Source organism: Schistocerca nitens, chromosome 2 (genome assembly GCF_023898315.1).
Source record: "Schistocerca nitens isolate TAMUIC-IGC-003100 chromosome 2, iqSchNite1.1, whole genome shotgun sequence".
In the NCBI taxonomy this organism is placed as follows: domain Eukaryota; kingdom Metazoa; phylum Arthropoda; class Insecta; order Orthoptera; family Acrididae; genus Schistocerca; species Schistocerca nitens.
In genome coordinates, this window is record NC_064615.1 from 249299718 (window position 1) to 249316240 (window position 16523).

Sequence of the window (16523 nt, forward strand, 5' to 3'; positions counted from 1 at the left end):
TTTTTCCCTCAGAAGGTGGGAGTTAACAAATATTTTGGCATTCAGGGAAGAAAGTTGGTAACAGCAATCTCATGAAAACATCTCACTGCAACAAAAATTCCTCTGTTTTAACGTGTAGCACCCCAATTAATTTATCACCTCTGTGTCTCTCGCTCCTCTATTTCGCAGTAATACAAAACAAGCTGTCCTTCTTTGTACTTGTTTAACGTCATCTATTAATCTATCTGGCAAGGATCTCATATCACACTGCAATTACTCCAGAAGAGGATGGGTAGGGCCGGTATTACACTATCAAATTTCTTTGTCAAAGATTTGATCCAATATTCCGTCCAATATATTTGACAAAGATCTTTGACGTAGCGCTAGAAGGGGTATTACACTGTCATCAAATTTTTCGTCGAAGTTCAAGATGGCTGACAACAACTTGTTATTAACCGCAGCAGTTGTACGTACCCCAATTGATTGTGTGCACATGCGGAAAAGAAGTGGGGAAAAAAATGGAACCATACATACGAGGTTGACAGTCTTAAAAGTCCTGGGATTACAGCTTGATAATAAATTCAGTTGGGAGGAGCACACCACAGAACTGCAGAAAGGCCTCAACAAATCTGTATTTGCAATTCGAGTGTTAGCAGACATAGGCAACATAAAAATGAAAAGGCTTCCATACTTTGCCTACTTTCATTCCATAATGTCATATGGGATAATATTTTGGGATAAATCTTGAAGTCAAACAAAAGTTTTCAGAGTCCAAAAGCGTGTAATAAGTATTATTTGTGGAGTAAATTCACGGACGTCCTGCAGAAACCTCTTCAAAGAACTGGGTATACTAACTACTGCCTCTCAGTATATTTACTTCTTAATGAAATTTGTTGTAAATAATATATCTCTTTTTCCAACAAACAACTCAGTTCATACATACAATACCAGGAACAAAAATGATCTGCACAAGGACTTAAAAGCACTTACTTTAGTTCAAAAAGGGGTCCACTACTCAGGAACATTCATCTTCAATAATTTGCCAGGAAACATAAAAAATTTAGTTAGAAATAAAGATCAGTTTCAAAGGAGCCTGAAAGACTTACTACTGGCCAACTCCTTCTACTCCATTGGCGAAATTTTTAATAGAAACAAATGATGTATTGTATTTATTCATACTATTAGTATTGTTATTTCAGCTTAAAAAAAATCGACATGTTCCACATCCACAAGGATCTCCTCAGCACGGATCTATGGAACGAAAAACTAATCTAATCTGGGTGAAGCCGTGGGTTTTACGACGACACGATAAAAGCATTCAACAAAACTTGTTACGTGAGCTTACAGTGGAAGACGTCAAGTCGTACATCAATTACTTAAGAATGGATGAGCATACATTTCTGTATGTGCTCAATGAAGTGTGTCCTTATATCACAAAGCACAATATTCACTTAAGAACTGCTACATCTTCAGAAGACAGGCTCACTGTAACACTCCAATTCCTTGACACAGGAGAGGGTTATGCTATGTTAGGTTAGGTTAGGTCAGGTCAGGTCTCCAATCTTCTTAATCTATTTTGTATTCAGGGTGCCTCAGGTTGTAAAGTGCCTCATCAGCTTCAGACATCTCTATTAATTTTGTAGTTGTCGGCACACACCAATTGTATTTACCGGCAATGGTTATAAAAACACTACAGACGACAGAACGCTGCAGCGATGCTAGCGCTCCATGTGGTAACATGTCACATTGCAGTGAACAGAAGACAAGTGGTTTCTTTGATCAAATATACAGCGAGGCCCTAGATTTGATCAAATATTGGACGACATTTGACAAAGTCCCTATTACACTATCAAATATCTTTGACAAAGATATTGGACAAAGAAATTTGATAGTGTAATACCGGCCTAAGCATAGTGTGGGCAGTCTAATAAATTTGTCGCACCTTCTTAGTGTTCTGCCAATAAGACACAATCTTTGGTTCTCTTTCTCAAAAATACTCCCTATTTCATTGTTCCTATAGTACAATTTTGGGACAGGTCACCATTTAAACAGAAAGTATTTATTGCATAAAACAAAGAAATTGATATTAGGTGTCAGATTCACATGCATATATATTTAAGTGTCTTCCATTTAAACAAGCAAGTAAACCAAAAATAATGTCACAATAAATTGATTGTTGTTGAAATCTGTCATCAATAACCCACTCCATTTAGAAAATGAGATTAACATAGACAGTAAAAAGAAAACATCTTCACAACTCTATACTGAATATGACTCTGGCTAAGTTAGGAGTGAAGTTCAGTAGCGGCTACCAAGCTCTTTCATAGCCTACCCAAGGATATAAAACACCTATGAGACAGCAAACATAATTTTAAAAGCAAATAAAATACCTCTATTTGTGGACACATCACTGAACAAGGTATTAGACATAATTGTTCAATTATATACCATAGCTAACAAAAGCTTAACGGTTAGCAAGTAACTAGGCCTACATAGTAGCTTTTAGCATGAAGTAACATGTACAAATGACATTTTCTATTACATTATTATTTTTTTAAATAACATGTGAGTAAGTACACATGAAGGCAGCCAAATAATTGTAAACAGATAAAATAAACATGCAATCCACATAATATCTGTGAAAAAATCCATAACAATATAAAGATTAAATGAGTCTCAAAATTAGAGAAAACAAGAAGTGTAAGAAATTAATTCACTCTTCAATCCATACAATAAAAGTTCATCTGAACTGAATGCATTATTCTACAAAAAGTCATGCTCATACAGCTAAATAATAGAAAGTTAATTCAACAATACTGGAAAATTGTTATTTTCCACAATCACATGCTTCAGCTGTGAATAACAATCACAAAAAAATACAAGTTCAAACTAGAAGTATATGATACTTAGTGCTTTCTTTGAGTGTGTGTTTTGGGGAGGGGGGGGAGGAGGGGGGGGGAGTGAGAGAGAGGAAGAGGGGAGAGAACACAAGCTACACTTTTTTTCTCATAACTGAGCCCCTGCCAAATCTTCCCTCTTCCCCCTGGTTATAAACTACTGTTATGGTGCACTGTTTGGCAATTAATTACTTGCAAACAAGAACACAGAATATAAAAAAGGTTGGTTAGAAACTAGGGTCAGTCCATATGAAATCAACCGATGGTCTGGTTCTTGAAATCTCCGATTCTGATAATTTTTTGTACGTTTGTGGTAGTAATCTGCACGAAAAATCCCACATTAAAATTTGTTTGGGCCTTTCATTTTAGAGTTATTAATTTTTAAAACTTCCAAAGTTATGCTTTTAAATCTTAAAATCACCATATCTAAAAAGCTATTTGACTTACAGACCTAATATTTGTACCATTTCATTCAGTTTCTTATAAGCTTTAAAAGTATGTGCTAATTAACTCTATTCATAACAATGTTCATTTTTTCTAAAATTAAATTATTTTTTAATTTAAAAAAATTCAAAATCAAAATTTTTTGTTTAAAAAATGTATGTTAGTCACACAAAAATGGAAAATCCCTGATGGAATGTAACAATATTATGGAAAGGTAAGTTGCTAGTCACTATATAGCGGAGATGCTGAGTTGCATATAGGCACAACAAAAAGACGGTCACAAATATAGCTTTCGGCCAGTAAGGCCTTCATCAGAATTAGACAGCAAACACACATATACACATTCACGCAAACGCAATTCACACACACAACTACAGCCTCAGGCAACTGAGACCACGCTGCAAGCAACAGCACCGGTGCATGATGGGAGTGGTGACTGGGTGCTGGGTGGAGGTAAGGAGGAGGCTGGGGTGGGGAGGGACAGCAGGATAGGGGTGGGGGACAGTGATATTCCGCCCACCAGCTAAGACTGCAGCCTTGTTGGGATCCGTTAAGGATGATCTGCTCTTGCGAAAGGCGGGAGTTTATGAAATCCCTTGTGAGTGTGGCAAACGTTACATAGGGCAAACCACGCGCACTGTACAGGAACGATGTGTCGAACACCAGCGGTACACACGTCTTCTTCAGTCCAACAAATCAGCAGTTGCCGAACATTGCATTTCTACTGGCCATGCCATGGATTATAAAGGTGTTACGATTTTAACTACTGCTTCATCTTTCTGGGACTCAGTTGTTAAGGAAGCTGTAGAAATACAACTATCCGACAACCTGCTAAACCGTGACGAAGGATTTCATCTTGACAATGCTTGGAAACCGCTTATTTCACACCTTCGTTCGGAAAGAATTTCGGCATCTTCACTTCTGACAGATGTCACCACTTTTAAAGATTAATTATTTATTTACAAGCACGGTGGATTCGCAGCAGCACTATTTTGTTTGCACTCTGCGCTTATATGTTTATCTTTGCTATATACATATTATCTATGACTAGTGCAGTAGTGGCGACTTTGATATCTTTGATGCATGCGCTTTCAATCCTCAGCAGCTTTGTATCACATGACTCTCCGTATAAATAGGCACGCGCAAATGCTATGAACTCAGTCTCCGACTCACCTTGAAGATGGCTGGGAGGTTTCTAGCCGAAATATCGCAAGAAGAATTGTCGCTGTCCCGAGTGCACGCCCGAAAGATGATGGAACAGTGACTTGCTGTTGGGGAGCGCACAGGGACGAGGTGGAAAGAGGGTAGCGCAGCTATGTGCAGTCGGGAGGTTAGACAAAGGAAGCGGAGAAATGGGGAGGTGGGGTGGCACAAAAGGAGAGAAGTAAAGAGACTGGGTGCCATGGAGGAATGAGGGCAGTGTAGTGCTGGAATGGAGTTTGAATACTCCATTAGTAGTGTAGCGCTTGACACAGTCACGTCGATTAAATATTTGGGCGTAAAATTGCAGGGCGATATGAAGTGGGGCAAGCATGTAATAGCAGTTGTGGGGAAGACGGATAGTCATCCTCGGTTCATTGGTAGAATTTTGGGAAGATGTGGTTCATCTGTAAAGGAGACTGCCTATAAAACACTAATACGACCTATTCTTGAGTACTGCTCAAGCGTTTGGGATCCCTATCAGGTCAGATTGAGGGAGGACATAGAAGCAATTCAGAGGCAGGCTGCTAGATTTGTTTCTGGTAGGTTTGATCATCAAGCGAGTGTTACGGAAATGCTTCAGGAACTCGGGTGGGAGTCTCTAGAGGAAAGGAGGCGTTCTTTTCGTGAATCACTAACGAGGAAATTTAGATAACCGGCATTTGAGGCTGATTGCAGTACAATTTTACTGCTGCCAACTTACATTTCGCGGAAAGACCAGAAAGATAAGATAAGAGAGATTAGGGCTCGTACAGAGGCATATAGGCAGTCATTTTTCCCTCGTTCTGTTTGGGAGTGGAACAGGAAGAGAAGATGCTAGTTGTGGTATGAGGTACCCTCCACCACGAACCGTATGGTGGATTGCGGAGTGTCGATGTAGATGTAGATGAAACAGAGAAGGGGCTGGATGGGAGAGGACAATGACTAATGAAGGTTGAGGCCAGGAGGGTTATGGGAATGTATGATATATTGCAAGGAAAGTTCCCACCGGTGCAGTTCAGAAAAGCTGGTGTTGGTGGGAAGGATCCATATGGCATAGGCTGTGAAGCAGTCATTGAAATGAAGAATGCCATGTTTGGCAGCATGCTCAGCATCAGGGTGGTCCACTTGTTTCTTGGCCACAATTTGTCGGTGGCCATTCATGCAGACAGACAGCTTGTTCGTTATCAAGCCCACACAGAATGCACCATAGTGGTTGCAGCTTAACTTGTAGATCACATGACTTTGATTTTATAGCTGACATTTGGACCGGAGTAGGTGGTGATGGGAGGACGTGTAGGGCAGGTCTTGCATCTAGGTCTATTAAATGGGTATGAGCCATGAGGTAAGGGGTTGGGAGCAGGGGTTGTGTAGGGATGGGTGAATATATCATGTAGGTTTGTTGGACGGCGAAATACCACTATGGGAGTGATGGGAAGGATAGTGGGCAGGACATTTCTCATTTCAGGGCACGACGAGAGATAGTCAAAACCCTGGTGAAGAAAGTAATTCAGTTGCTCCAATCCTGGGTGCTACTGAGTTAAGAGGGCAATGCTTCTCTGTGGCTGGCAGTGGGACTTTGCTAAGTGGTGGGAGACTAGAAACATCAGGCACAGAAGGGACTTCTTGGTATGGAATGGGTGGCAGCTGTCCAAGTGGAGGCATTGCTGGTGGCTGTAGGTATGATATGGACGGAGGTACTTACGCAGCCATCTTTGAGCTGGAGGTCAACAACTAGGAAGGTGGTTTGTTGGGTTGAGTAGGACCAGGTGAAGCAAATGGGGCAGAAGTACTTGAGGTTCTGGTAAACCATAGTTATCCTCCCAACCTTGTACAAAAACAAATCTCCTTCTTCCTAGTCTCCAACTGTCTCAAAGTTCCACTGTCAGGCTGCAGAGGAGCATTCCCCTCGTAACTCAGTACCACCCAGGACTGGAGCAACTGAATTACATTCTCTGCCAGGGTTTTAACTACTTCTAGTCATGCCCTGAAACGAGAAATGTCCTGCCCACTATCTTTCCCACCCCTCCCACAGTGGTATTCCACTGTCCACCGAACCTACACAATATACTCATCCATCCCTACACAACCCTTGCTCCCAACCCCTTAACTCATGGCTCACACGCTAGTAATAGACCTAGATGCAAGACCTGTCCTATACATTCTCCAATCACCACTTACTCCAATCCGGTCACAAACACCATGCATCCTATCAAAGGCAGGGCTATCTGTAAAACCAGTCAAGTGATCTACAGGCTCAGCTGCACCCACTGTGCTGCATTCTATGTGGCCATGACAATCAACAAGCTGTATGTATGCTTGAATGGCCACCGATAAACTGTGGCCACGAAACAAGTGGCCACCCTGTTGCTAAGCACACTGCCAAACATGACATTCTTCATTTCAATGACTGCTTCACAGCCTGTGCCATATGGATCCTTCCCACCAGCACTAGCTTTCCTGAATTGCACAGGTGGGTACTTTCCTTGCAATATATCCTGCATTCCCATAACCGTCCTGGTCTCAACCTTTTTTAGTCATTGTCCTCTCCCATCCAGCCCCTTCTCTGTTTCCATTCCAGCACTACACCACCCTCATTCCTCCATGACACCCAGTCTGTTTACTTCTCACCTTTTCCGCTACCCCCCCCCCCTCCCCATCTCTCCACTTACTTTGTCTAACCTCCCGACTGCACATAGCTGCCCTACCCTCTTTCCACCTCGTCCCTGCGCGCTCCCCAACAGCAAGTCACTGTCCCCCACCCCTATCTTGCTGTCCCTCCCCACCCCAGCCTCCTTCTTACCTCCACCCAATCACCACTCCACCATGCACCAGTGCTGCTGCTCACAGTGTGGCCTCAGTTGCCTGATAATGCAGTTTTGTGTGTGAATTGCGTTTGTGCGAGTATGTATGTGTGTGTTTTCCGTCTAATTCTGACAAAGGCCTTACTGGCCGAAACCTATATTGGTGATTGTCTTTTTGTTGTGCCTATCTGGGACTCAGCATCTCTGCTGTATGGTGAGAAGCAACTTTCATTTTCACAATATTGTTACGTTAGTCATACACTATTTGTTAATGTGTGTGCCAAATTTCATGATGGTGCACGAGTGGGAATATGATAAAATAAATTTTATTTTACTGCTAAGTGCAGCACCTAGTGCATAGTCTTTATGGCTCTGGATGTGTTACTAAGACGTAATAAGTCAAAAACCAAATAAGGCTGACAAATCATTTTTTATTTAGTTACAATAAATTTATTACATTATTAGAATTATACATTTACATTTAAATTCAGGTCTGGATTCCTCAGGTCAACTGTGAAGATTTTTCTCATTTTCCAAATACATGAATGTCAATCAATATTATTAATTAAATAATAATGCAGTTATTATTATTTAACTATGTATTACTTAAGTGCCTTACAAAGAGAAATTTTTTACTTATTTCCAAAATAAAGATATTATGGTGACTCAGTAACGACGTTGGTAGCCAAAGACTTTGGTCAGATACGTTCAGTGGTGTATCTGAATGTTGTCTGCAAACTGTGTTGGAAATAGAGTTGGTACTAAAGAAGCAATAAATTAAAACATCATTTCTGATGCTGAAGTTTAACTGCATGAACAGCAAAAGTGTAGTAAGTGGTAAGCTTTTTTTACTTTCATCATTTTGTGGGAGTGTCAGCAAGAACTATCACATACGAAACTTGCAACTTGTCCTTGGTTCTAGGATAGTCACTTAGTAATTTATATATTTTGCAACCATGTGACAAACACAGAAAGCTAGATCCTGATTATGCTGGGAATTACTAAATAGCTGTCAGTTTAGAGTTGTCATGAAGCAAAGGAGAAATGACAGATGAAACTGATAGATGCAGTGTTCAATATCAGGTTTACATAGTGCTAACCGAGAATGACAATATGATACTCCCAGATTAGGCTCGGTGAAATAGATAAGGTATCCTTAATACGAATATCATATCAAACAAAAAAATCTGAAGAGTAATGCCCAGAGGCAGTTTTTGAAAATGTCTTACGGTCATGGAGTTTTGTACGTTACATTTACAGCTGGATGTTAAGAGGGTCACATCTTTAGCTTCAACAACAGGTAAAAAGTAGCAGAATGGGAGGCAGAAAAGGATGGATGCATGTGCGAAAGGAGAATGGTATTGAGTAGTACATACCAAAAATGTTATCAATACACATGAAGACTAACATTATATACATATATCAGTTTTTGTATGGTACGTGGCAAGTCTTCCACACTCTTAGGAGACTCATTTTTCAGTTATGATGGTTAAAACCTGTGCAGAGTTGTAAGAGCTTCAAGAAGTAATGGAAACTGATTTAAGAGGAAATTTGGCTGAAAAACTGAGCACATAACTAAACTAGGTGGCATAAGACAGAATTATGAAAGATGTGTGTGTTTGGTGCATTGGTAGTAGCCTATACAGATTAGTCACAGACAGCAAAAGAGAGTGTAGAGAAACAAGATGAGAGACATAAATATGTTCACGGTACAGGTACATTTACAACAAAAGGAATTGTATTAGGCTATGGCATTCATAATAAAATTTGGGTCCACTATTACCAATCCAAAACTCAGACAGCAAGCAAGGAATGGAATGACAGAAAAGCAAAAGCTGAAATATTCAATTCCATTTTTAAAAGTTCCTTCACAAAGGAAAACCCAAGAGAACTGCCCCAATTTAATCCTCACAGCACTGAAAAGACGAATGAAAGAAGCATTAGTATCAGTGGTGATGAGAAACAACTGAAATTGTTAAAACTGAACAAAGCTCCAGGACCCGATAGAATCCCTGTTAAATTCTATACTGAATTTGTAGCTGAGTTATCCCCTTTTCTAACTATGATCTATTGTAGATCCCTTGAACAAAAAATCAAGTCCACTTCTTGGAAAAAAGCACAGGTCACACCCATCTACAAGAAGGATAGTGCAACATCTCCACAACCTACTGTCCACTATCTTTAAACATATTCTGAGCTCAAACACAATGAGGTATCTTGAACAGAATGACCTCCTCAGTGCCACCCAGCATGGATTCTGAAAACATCAAACATGTGAAACCCAACACACACTTTTCCCACACGACATACTGAAGGCTGTATTTCTTCATTTCCGAAAAGCATTTGACTCAGTATCACACCTATGCTTATTGTACTCAGTACCACACCTATACTTATTGTCAGAAGTATGTTCCATATGGGGTATCAAGTGAAATTTGTGACTGGACTGAGGACTTTTTGATAGGGAGTTTTGGAGAGTCATTGTCAGATGTAAAAGTAACTTCAGGTGTGCCCCAGGGATATGTATTGGGACCCTTGCTGTTCATGTTGTAGATTCAAGACTTTGCAGACAGTATTAATGATAACCTAAGACTTTTTGCAGATGATGTAATTATCTACACTACTGACCATTAAAATTGATACACCACGAAGATGACGTGCTACAGATGCGAAATTTAACCGACAGGAAGAAGATGCTGTGATATGCAAATGATTAGATTTTCAGAGCATTCACACAAAGTTGGCGCCGGTAGCGACACCTACAATGTTCTGACATGAGGAAAGTTTCCAACCGATTTCTCATACACAAACAGCAGTTGACCGGCGTTACCTGGTGAAACTTTGTTGTGATGCCTCGTGTAAGGAGGAGAAATGCGTACCATCACATTTCCGACTTCGATAAAGGTCGGATTGTAGCCTATCGCAATTGTGGTTTACTGTATCGTGACATTGCTGCTCGCGTTGGTCGAGATCCAATGACTGTTAGCAGAATATAGAATCGATGGGTTTAGGAGGGTAATAAGGAACGCCGTGCTGGATCCCAACGGCCTTGTATCACTAGAAGTCGAGATGACTGGCATCTTATCCACATGGCTGTAACGGATCATGCAGCCACGTCTCGATTATTGAGTCAACAGATGGGGACGTTTGCAAGACAACAACCATCTGCACAAACAGTTCGACGGCGTTTGCAGCAGCATGGACTATCAGCTCGGAGACCATGGCTGCGGTTACCATTGACGCTGCATCACAAACAGGAGCGTGTGCGATGGTGCACTCAACGACGAACCTGAGTCCACGAATGGCAAAACGTCATTTTTACTGATGAATCCAGGTTCTGTTTACAGCATCGTGATGGTCGCATCCGTGTTTGGCGACATCGCGGTGAACACACATTGGAAGCGTGTATTCGTCATCGCCACACTGGCGTATCACCCGGCGTGATGGTACGGGGTGCCATTGGTTACATATCTCGGTCACCTCTTGTTTGCATTGACGGCACTTTGAACAGTGGATGTTACATTTCACATGTGTTACGATCGGTGGCTCTACCCTTCATTCGATCCCTGCGAAACCCTACATTTCAGCAGGATAATGCATGACAGCATGTTGCAGGTCCTGTACGGGCCTTTCTGGATACAGAAAATGTTCGACTGCTGCCCTGGTCAGCACATTCTCCCGATCTCTCACCAATTGAAAACTTCTGGTCAATGGTGGCCGAGCAACTGGCTCGTCACAATACGCCAGTCACTACTCTTGATGAACTGTGGTATCGTGTTGAAGCTGCATGGGCAGCTGTACCTGTACACGCCATCCAATCTCTGTTTGACTCAATGCCCAGGCGTATCAAGGTCATTATTACAGCCAGAGGTGGTTGTTCTGAGTACTGATTTCTCAGGATCTATACACCTAAATAGCATGAAAATGTAATCACATGTCAGTTCTAGTATGATATATTTGTCCAATGAATACCTGTTTATCATCTGCATTTCTTCTTGGAGTAGCAATTTTAATGGCCGGTAGTGTATATTAAGGTACTGGCTGAAAGAAACTGAATAAATATTCAGTCAGATCTCGATAAGATTTCAAAGTGGTGCAGATATTGGCAACTAGCTTTAAACATTCAGAAATGTAAATTTGTGCACTTCACAAAACAAAAACAAACCAAAAAACATAGTATCCTATGACTATAATACCAATGAGTCACAGTCAAAATTGGGCAACTCATATGAATACCTGGGTGTAACATTTTGTAGGGATGTGAAATGGAATGAATGATCACATAGGCTCAGTCATAGGTGAAGTAGGTGGTAGACTTCGGTTTATTGGTAGAATACTAGGGAAGTGGAATGAGTCTGCACAGGAGATTGCATACAAATTACTCATGCGACCCATCCTAGAATCCTGCTCAAGTGTGTTGGACCCATATGAGATAGGACTAACAGGGGATATTCAACATATATACAGAAGGGCAGCACACAGCACAAATGGGGTCGACAGAAGCGTCCGATCCCACGCGTCGGCTTTGACCCGTGACGTAAGGGTGTTGTCGTGTGTGATGTCATGACGGCGCAGAGTTTGGTTTGAGTGTGGCTGTCTCCAGTTCTGTTTTATCTTATTTTATTTACTTTTCTGATCTGTTCGTTCTATCTCGTGAGATTTTTTTTTTTAATTTAAAAACACTTATTACTTATTTTAATTATGTTTCCTCCAATTTCTGTTTTAGTTTATTATATTTATCTTTCTGATCTGTTCGTTCTATCCCGTGAGATTTTTTTTTTTTTTTTTTTTTTTTTTTTTAAGACAAAAAACACTAATCAGCTACTGAAGCATCTTTATCTTCTATGGGTTGCAGGGGTTACGACCCCTGGGGAGGTGGGTGGGTATTCATGCATGGCTGTCTTCACTTACACGTTGTAGCTACGCAAGGTGTCTAAATTTGTTTATATTTAGTTTGCCCCCCACCCAAAACACCCCATTTCCCGCGCTTGTCCCGTTAGTGTCATTAGGCTTCTTGTGGAAAGTGTGTGTGTTTGTTTTTGTTTCAGCCATATTTGTGACGTCATGGGTTAAAGCAGACGGGCGGGATCGGACGCTTCCGTATTTCCCACAAATGTTCACAGGTTTGTTTGTTCCATGGGTTAGTGTCACAGAGATACTGAACTGGAAGACTCTTGAAGATTCCGAGAAAGACTATTAACAAAGTTTCACGAACTAGCTTTAAATGACAACTCTAGGAATATAGTAAAACCCTCTGTGTGCCGCTCACTTAGGGATTGTGAGGGCAAGAGCAGAATAACTACTGCACACACAGAGGCAATCAACCCATCATTCTTCTCTTGCGCCATATGTGAATGATTTGGGAAGAATTGCTAACTACTGGTACAATGGGATGTACCTTCTGCCGTGCACTTCACAGAGGTTTGCAGAGTATATATGTATATTTCACGCGAAGAGTTAATACAATGTACAAAATAAACATAGGCTACCACGTGTGTTATGAGAAATACTTGACAAATGCACTAAAAAGAATATTTTAGTTCCAAACATTTGGGCATCAAAAAGCCATGGAAACAAAACAGCTGAAAGGTAACAAGAAAGAAGGGCACTGTGAGCTAAACATGAGTCAATTGCAGAATTAGGGGGTAAAATTGAACTGTCACAAGAGTGAAGGCAGTATTACACTGATGAAAGAAATAACATACTGTAAGGAATGAGTTAAAATTTTATGACAGGTGAGGGCCTGAAAATTGGATATCTGCTTTCCAAAAGCAGTGCTCTTCTAATCGAGCCACTTTAGTATTTGTCACTGACTGGCTGAAACCAACAACTAGACAGTTTAACTTACAGTCAATAATCGCAAACAGAACATGTTACTTCTGATAATTGATTCATCCAGAGATGTTGTGCCTGCTTCATCATAGCTTCTCTCTATTTCTAACAAATGGCACAGAGGTCCTGTCATGACATAAATGAGAGTGTGACTTGACCATAGCCTCAGTGATGTTACTGAAATGAAATCACTTTACTTCTGTCAGAGTATATGTTGTGTATCACTGAGCTGGAACCCCAGATTACCAAACTTCCATAGCCCTACTAGAACATACATGATGTGTGCTAAATTCAGTAACCACTACAAAGATAACAAAACATATCTCAGTAGCTTAATGAAAATACTCTACATCTGCATACATACACTATAAGATATATTGATATGCATGGCAGAAGGTATTTCCCATCTTCCTTTCCTATACACATATATCATGTGAGGGAACTAGGGATACCAACTACTGCTTCCCAATATATTTATTCCTTAATGAAATTTGTCATTAAAAATATATCACTTTTACAAACCAACAGCTCAATTCATGGAATCAATACTAGAAATAAGAATAATCTTCACAAGGATTTAAAGTCACTTAGTCTTGTACAAAAAGGTGTGCATTATTCAGGAACACACATTTTCAATAACTTGCCAGCAGCCATAAAAAGCTTAACAACCAATGAAATTCAGTTTAAGTGAAGCCTAAAGGATTTATTGGTGGCCAACTCCTTCTACTCCATTGATGAATTTCTCAGTAAAACCAACTGATTTGTATATAAGTACAATATAACTTCTGCGCAATTTCAGTGCAGTAATGTGTTCATTGTAAATAAGTATTATAGTAGTTGTATTACATGTTTATTACCTTATAAATAAATAAATAAAATTTTATTTTAAATTCAGTGCATTAGTATTTGTAAAATGACTCTTTCATATAGTGTTCATTAAAGAATGGTGATCATTCCACTTGGGACCTGTGGAATGGTACATTAGCTTATTTGTTTTAGTAAATATTTGTCATGTATTGTTGTTTTTCTGACATGTTCCACATCCTGGAGGACCTCCTCACTACGGATCAATTGGAATGAAAGTAAATCTAAACTAAAAGAAGTACGATCGCTTAAATGCCTCTGTGCACACAGTAATTAGTCTAATCTTGTATTCACCACAGGAGCAATATGTAGGAGGCCTGTAGTATTCTACTAGATTCCTCACTTAGTACAGTTTCTTAAAAATTCACAGGTAGGCTTATATGGTGTCTATCTTCAAGCACCTGCCAGTTCAGGTTTTTTTAATTTTCCTATGGGTCTAACAAACATAGCATCATTGATGCTGCCCTCCTTTCAATACAGCCCTTGAGACATGTTTGATATGGGTTCAATGTACTTTAGCGATATTCGAGAATTAATCACACAAGTGGTTTTTACGCAATCTTACTAATATTAATAAGTCATATGACAAACTACCAGCACACAATTACAGCTATTTCTACTTCAGCTAAAACTACTAACACTACCATTAGTGGGATTCCTAATATTATGGGACAATATGATAATTTGTGGGCAGTGACAATCTGAGAATGCAGAATGAAACAGAAATGTTAGTACACATGGAGTGCATCCTGTGCATACTACATATAATCTAGAAACACAAACGATCAATTAGAGAATGAGCTGCTATAGTTAAGTGAGACTTGGCAAAAAAAAATGCTGTGCACAGATGCAGTTGAAAAATATTGACGAAAACAAGCCAGTTTACATTATGTAAGTAACAAACCTTTCCCTAGCTTTGATTGTTGGTATCAAATGCAGAACTTGTGCTGCAAGTAAGGAATTCCTGGCCAAACTATCCATTGAAGCCACAAATTTCTGTCCTCTTGTGGAAGATGAATTTCCAGACACAGAATTCTCATTATTTACCGTAAGAACTGCCTTCTCTTTTTTGTCATCATCCTGAACTGCTGCAGCGTCATGTGACGATGATCTCTTTTTAAAACGACGCTGTTCTGGTGCACTCCTGTTTGAAACAGGAGAGGAATGTTGTGCCGCACAAGACACAAGGTTATCTGCCGATCTCCTCTGAGAGAGTAGTTGCCTTCTCAGGCGGGATTGTGAAACAGAATTTTTAGGTGAGCAAGATTCACAAGAAGAAATTTCGCTTGCCGATGGTGATAGGGACAACTCGTGATGCACAGATGACGTTTCCTCTCTATCCCCAGAACTTGATTCATTTTGCTTTCTATTACACGCAATGTCGGAATTTATACTAAAGGTTTCCTCCAACGACGCCGACTTCTTGTCGCTGAAGGCTTTTTTGGTAGTATTTTCTTCAGCCGATGTCCCCAACTGAGCGACGGTTTTTATACTTGATTTATCTTTGGCAACACAATGATAATCAGACCGCTGGTTGCTGCTTGATGATCTGGAACGCTCTGTCATTGCACAACACAGTGCCACTTTTGTGCTATTATTTAAATCACTCGAGGATTCAGAACACTGATAATTCTTTTGTAATTTCGCCTTCGTCTGGAAGTTTTCCAATGAGTCACCCGAGTCCCTCGGCGTAATAACTTTCACTGGACTACCTTTCCTTTCCGTAAGTTTTCCTTCTTCACACATAGATTTCTTGTGGAAAAATTCTTCCGAATTTGTTGACAAACAGCCAACTTTCGTTTTCTTCTGCATCAACACACGACACAATGATTTCTTTTTCGTTTTGTTGCTTTCGGAAGATTTTCGCACCTCTTCCTCTCCATCATCGTACTCCTCCATTCTACAATCTTTGTAATAACGAAAACATTATCACTGACAGTCTTTTGGAAATTACGATGTTTCTTAACTCTGCTCAGACATTTAAATTGTTGATGTGAAACAGACAAACAAATACGATACGCTAATTACTCCTACATATAAGAGCTAGCTACCAAGCTAGCTTACACGTAGAATCCATTATCGTTGAACATACGGTTGGTATCTCTTTTGATAGGGAAAACATACCTTCTTCCACAATACGAAAACCATGGCTAAAGCACTGTTAAAAACAATTTTCAAGGTGAAACCAAAACATTTGCAGACGACAACTAACTTATCAAGTTATAAATAAGAATCAGAGATATGAGTAACGAGATTACTCCTTCTTACATCAACTTTGGCGTTACAGACGATAGTATAGAAAGATGCACCGAATAACGAGCTTGAACAACCATGGGTAGGCCACTCTACACAAGCCAGAACCTTCAGTAAGACAAAATTAGGAGCTGTCAAATAAATATCCGAACTTGCAGAATGGCGTCTCATTGCACGTTAAAAATAAAATTGTTTCATTCTCTAAAACATGCAGTTGTAATTTTAACACATGCAGTAGAAGAACAAATCACTGATATCTTCCTATTTCTTA

General features: G+C 40.0%; 1 protein-coding gene across 1 annotated transcript in view; it reads right to left on the reverse strand.

Annotated features, from left to right (window-relative positions):
* The window catches only part of LOC126234339 (inositol polyphosphate 5-phosphatase E), a 72044-nt gene extending 55818 nt beyond the window's left edge, over positions 1 to 16226 (reverse strand). Inside the window, exon 1 of the mRNA XM_049943023.1 lies at positions 16124 to 16226. The gene's annotated coding sequence lies outside the window, so the exon portion shown is untranslated. The remainder of the gene's footprint in view (positions 1 to 16123) is intronic.
* Between the last annotated feature and the right edge of the window lie 297 nt (positions 16227 to 16523).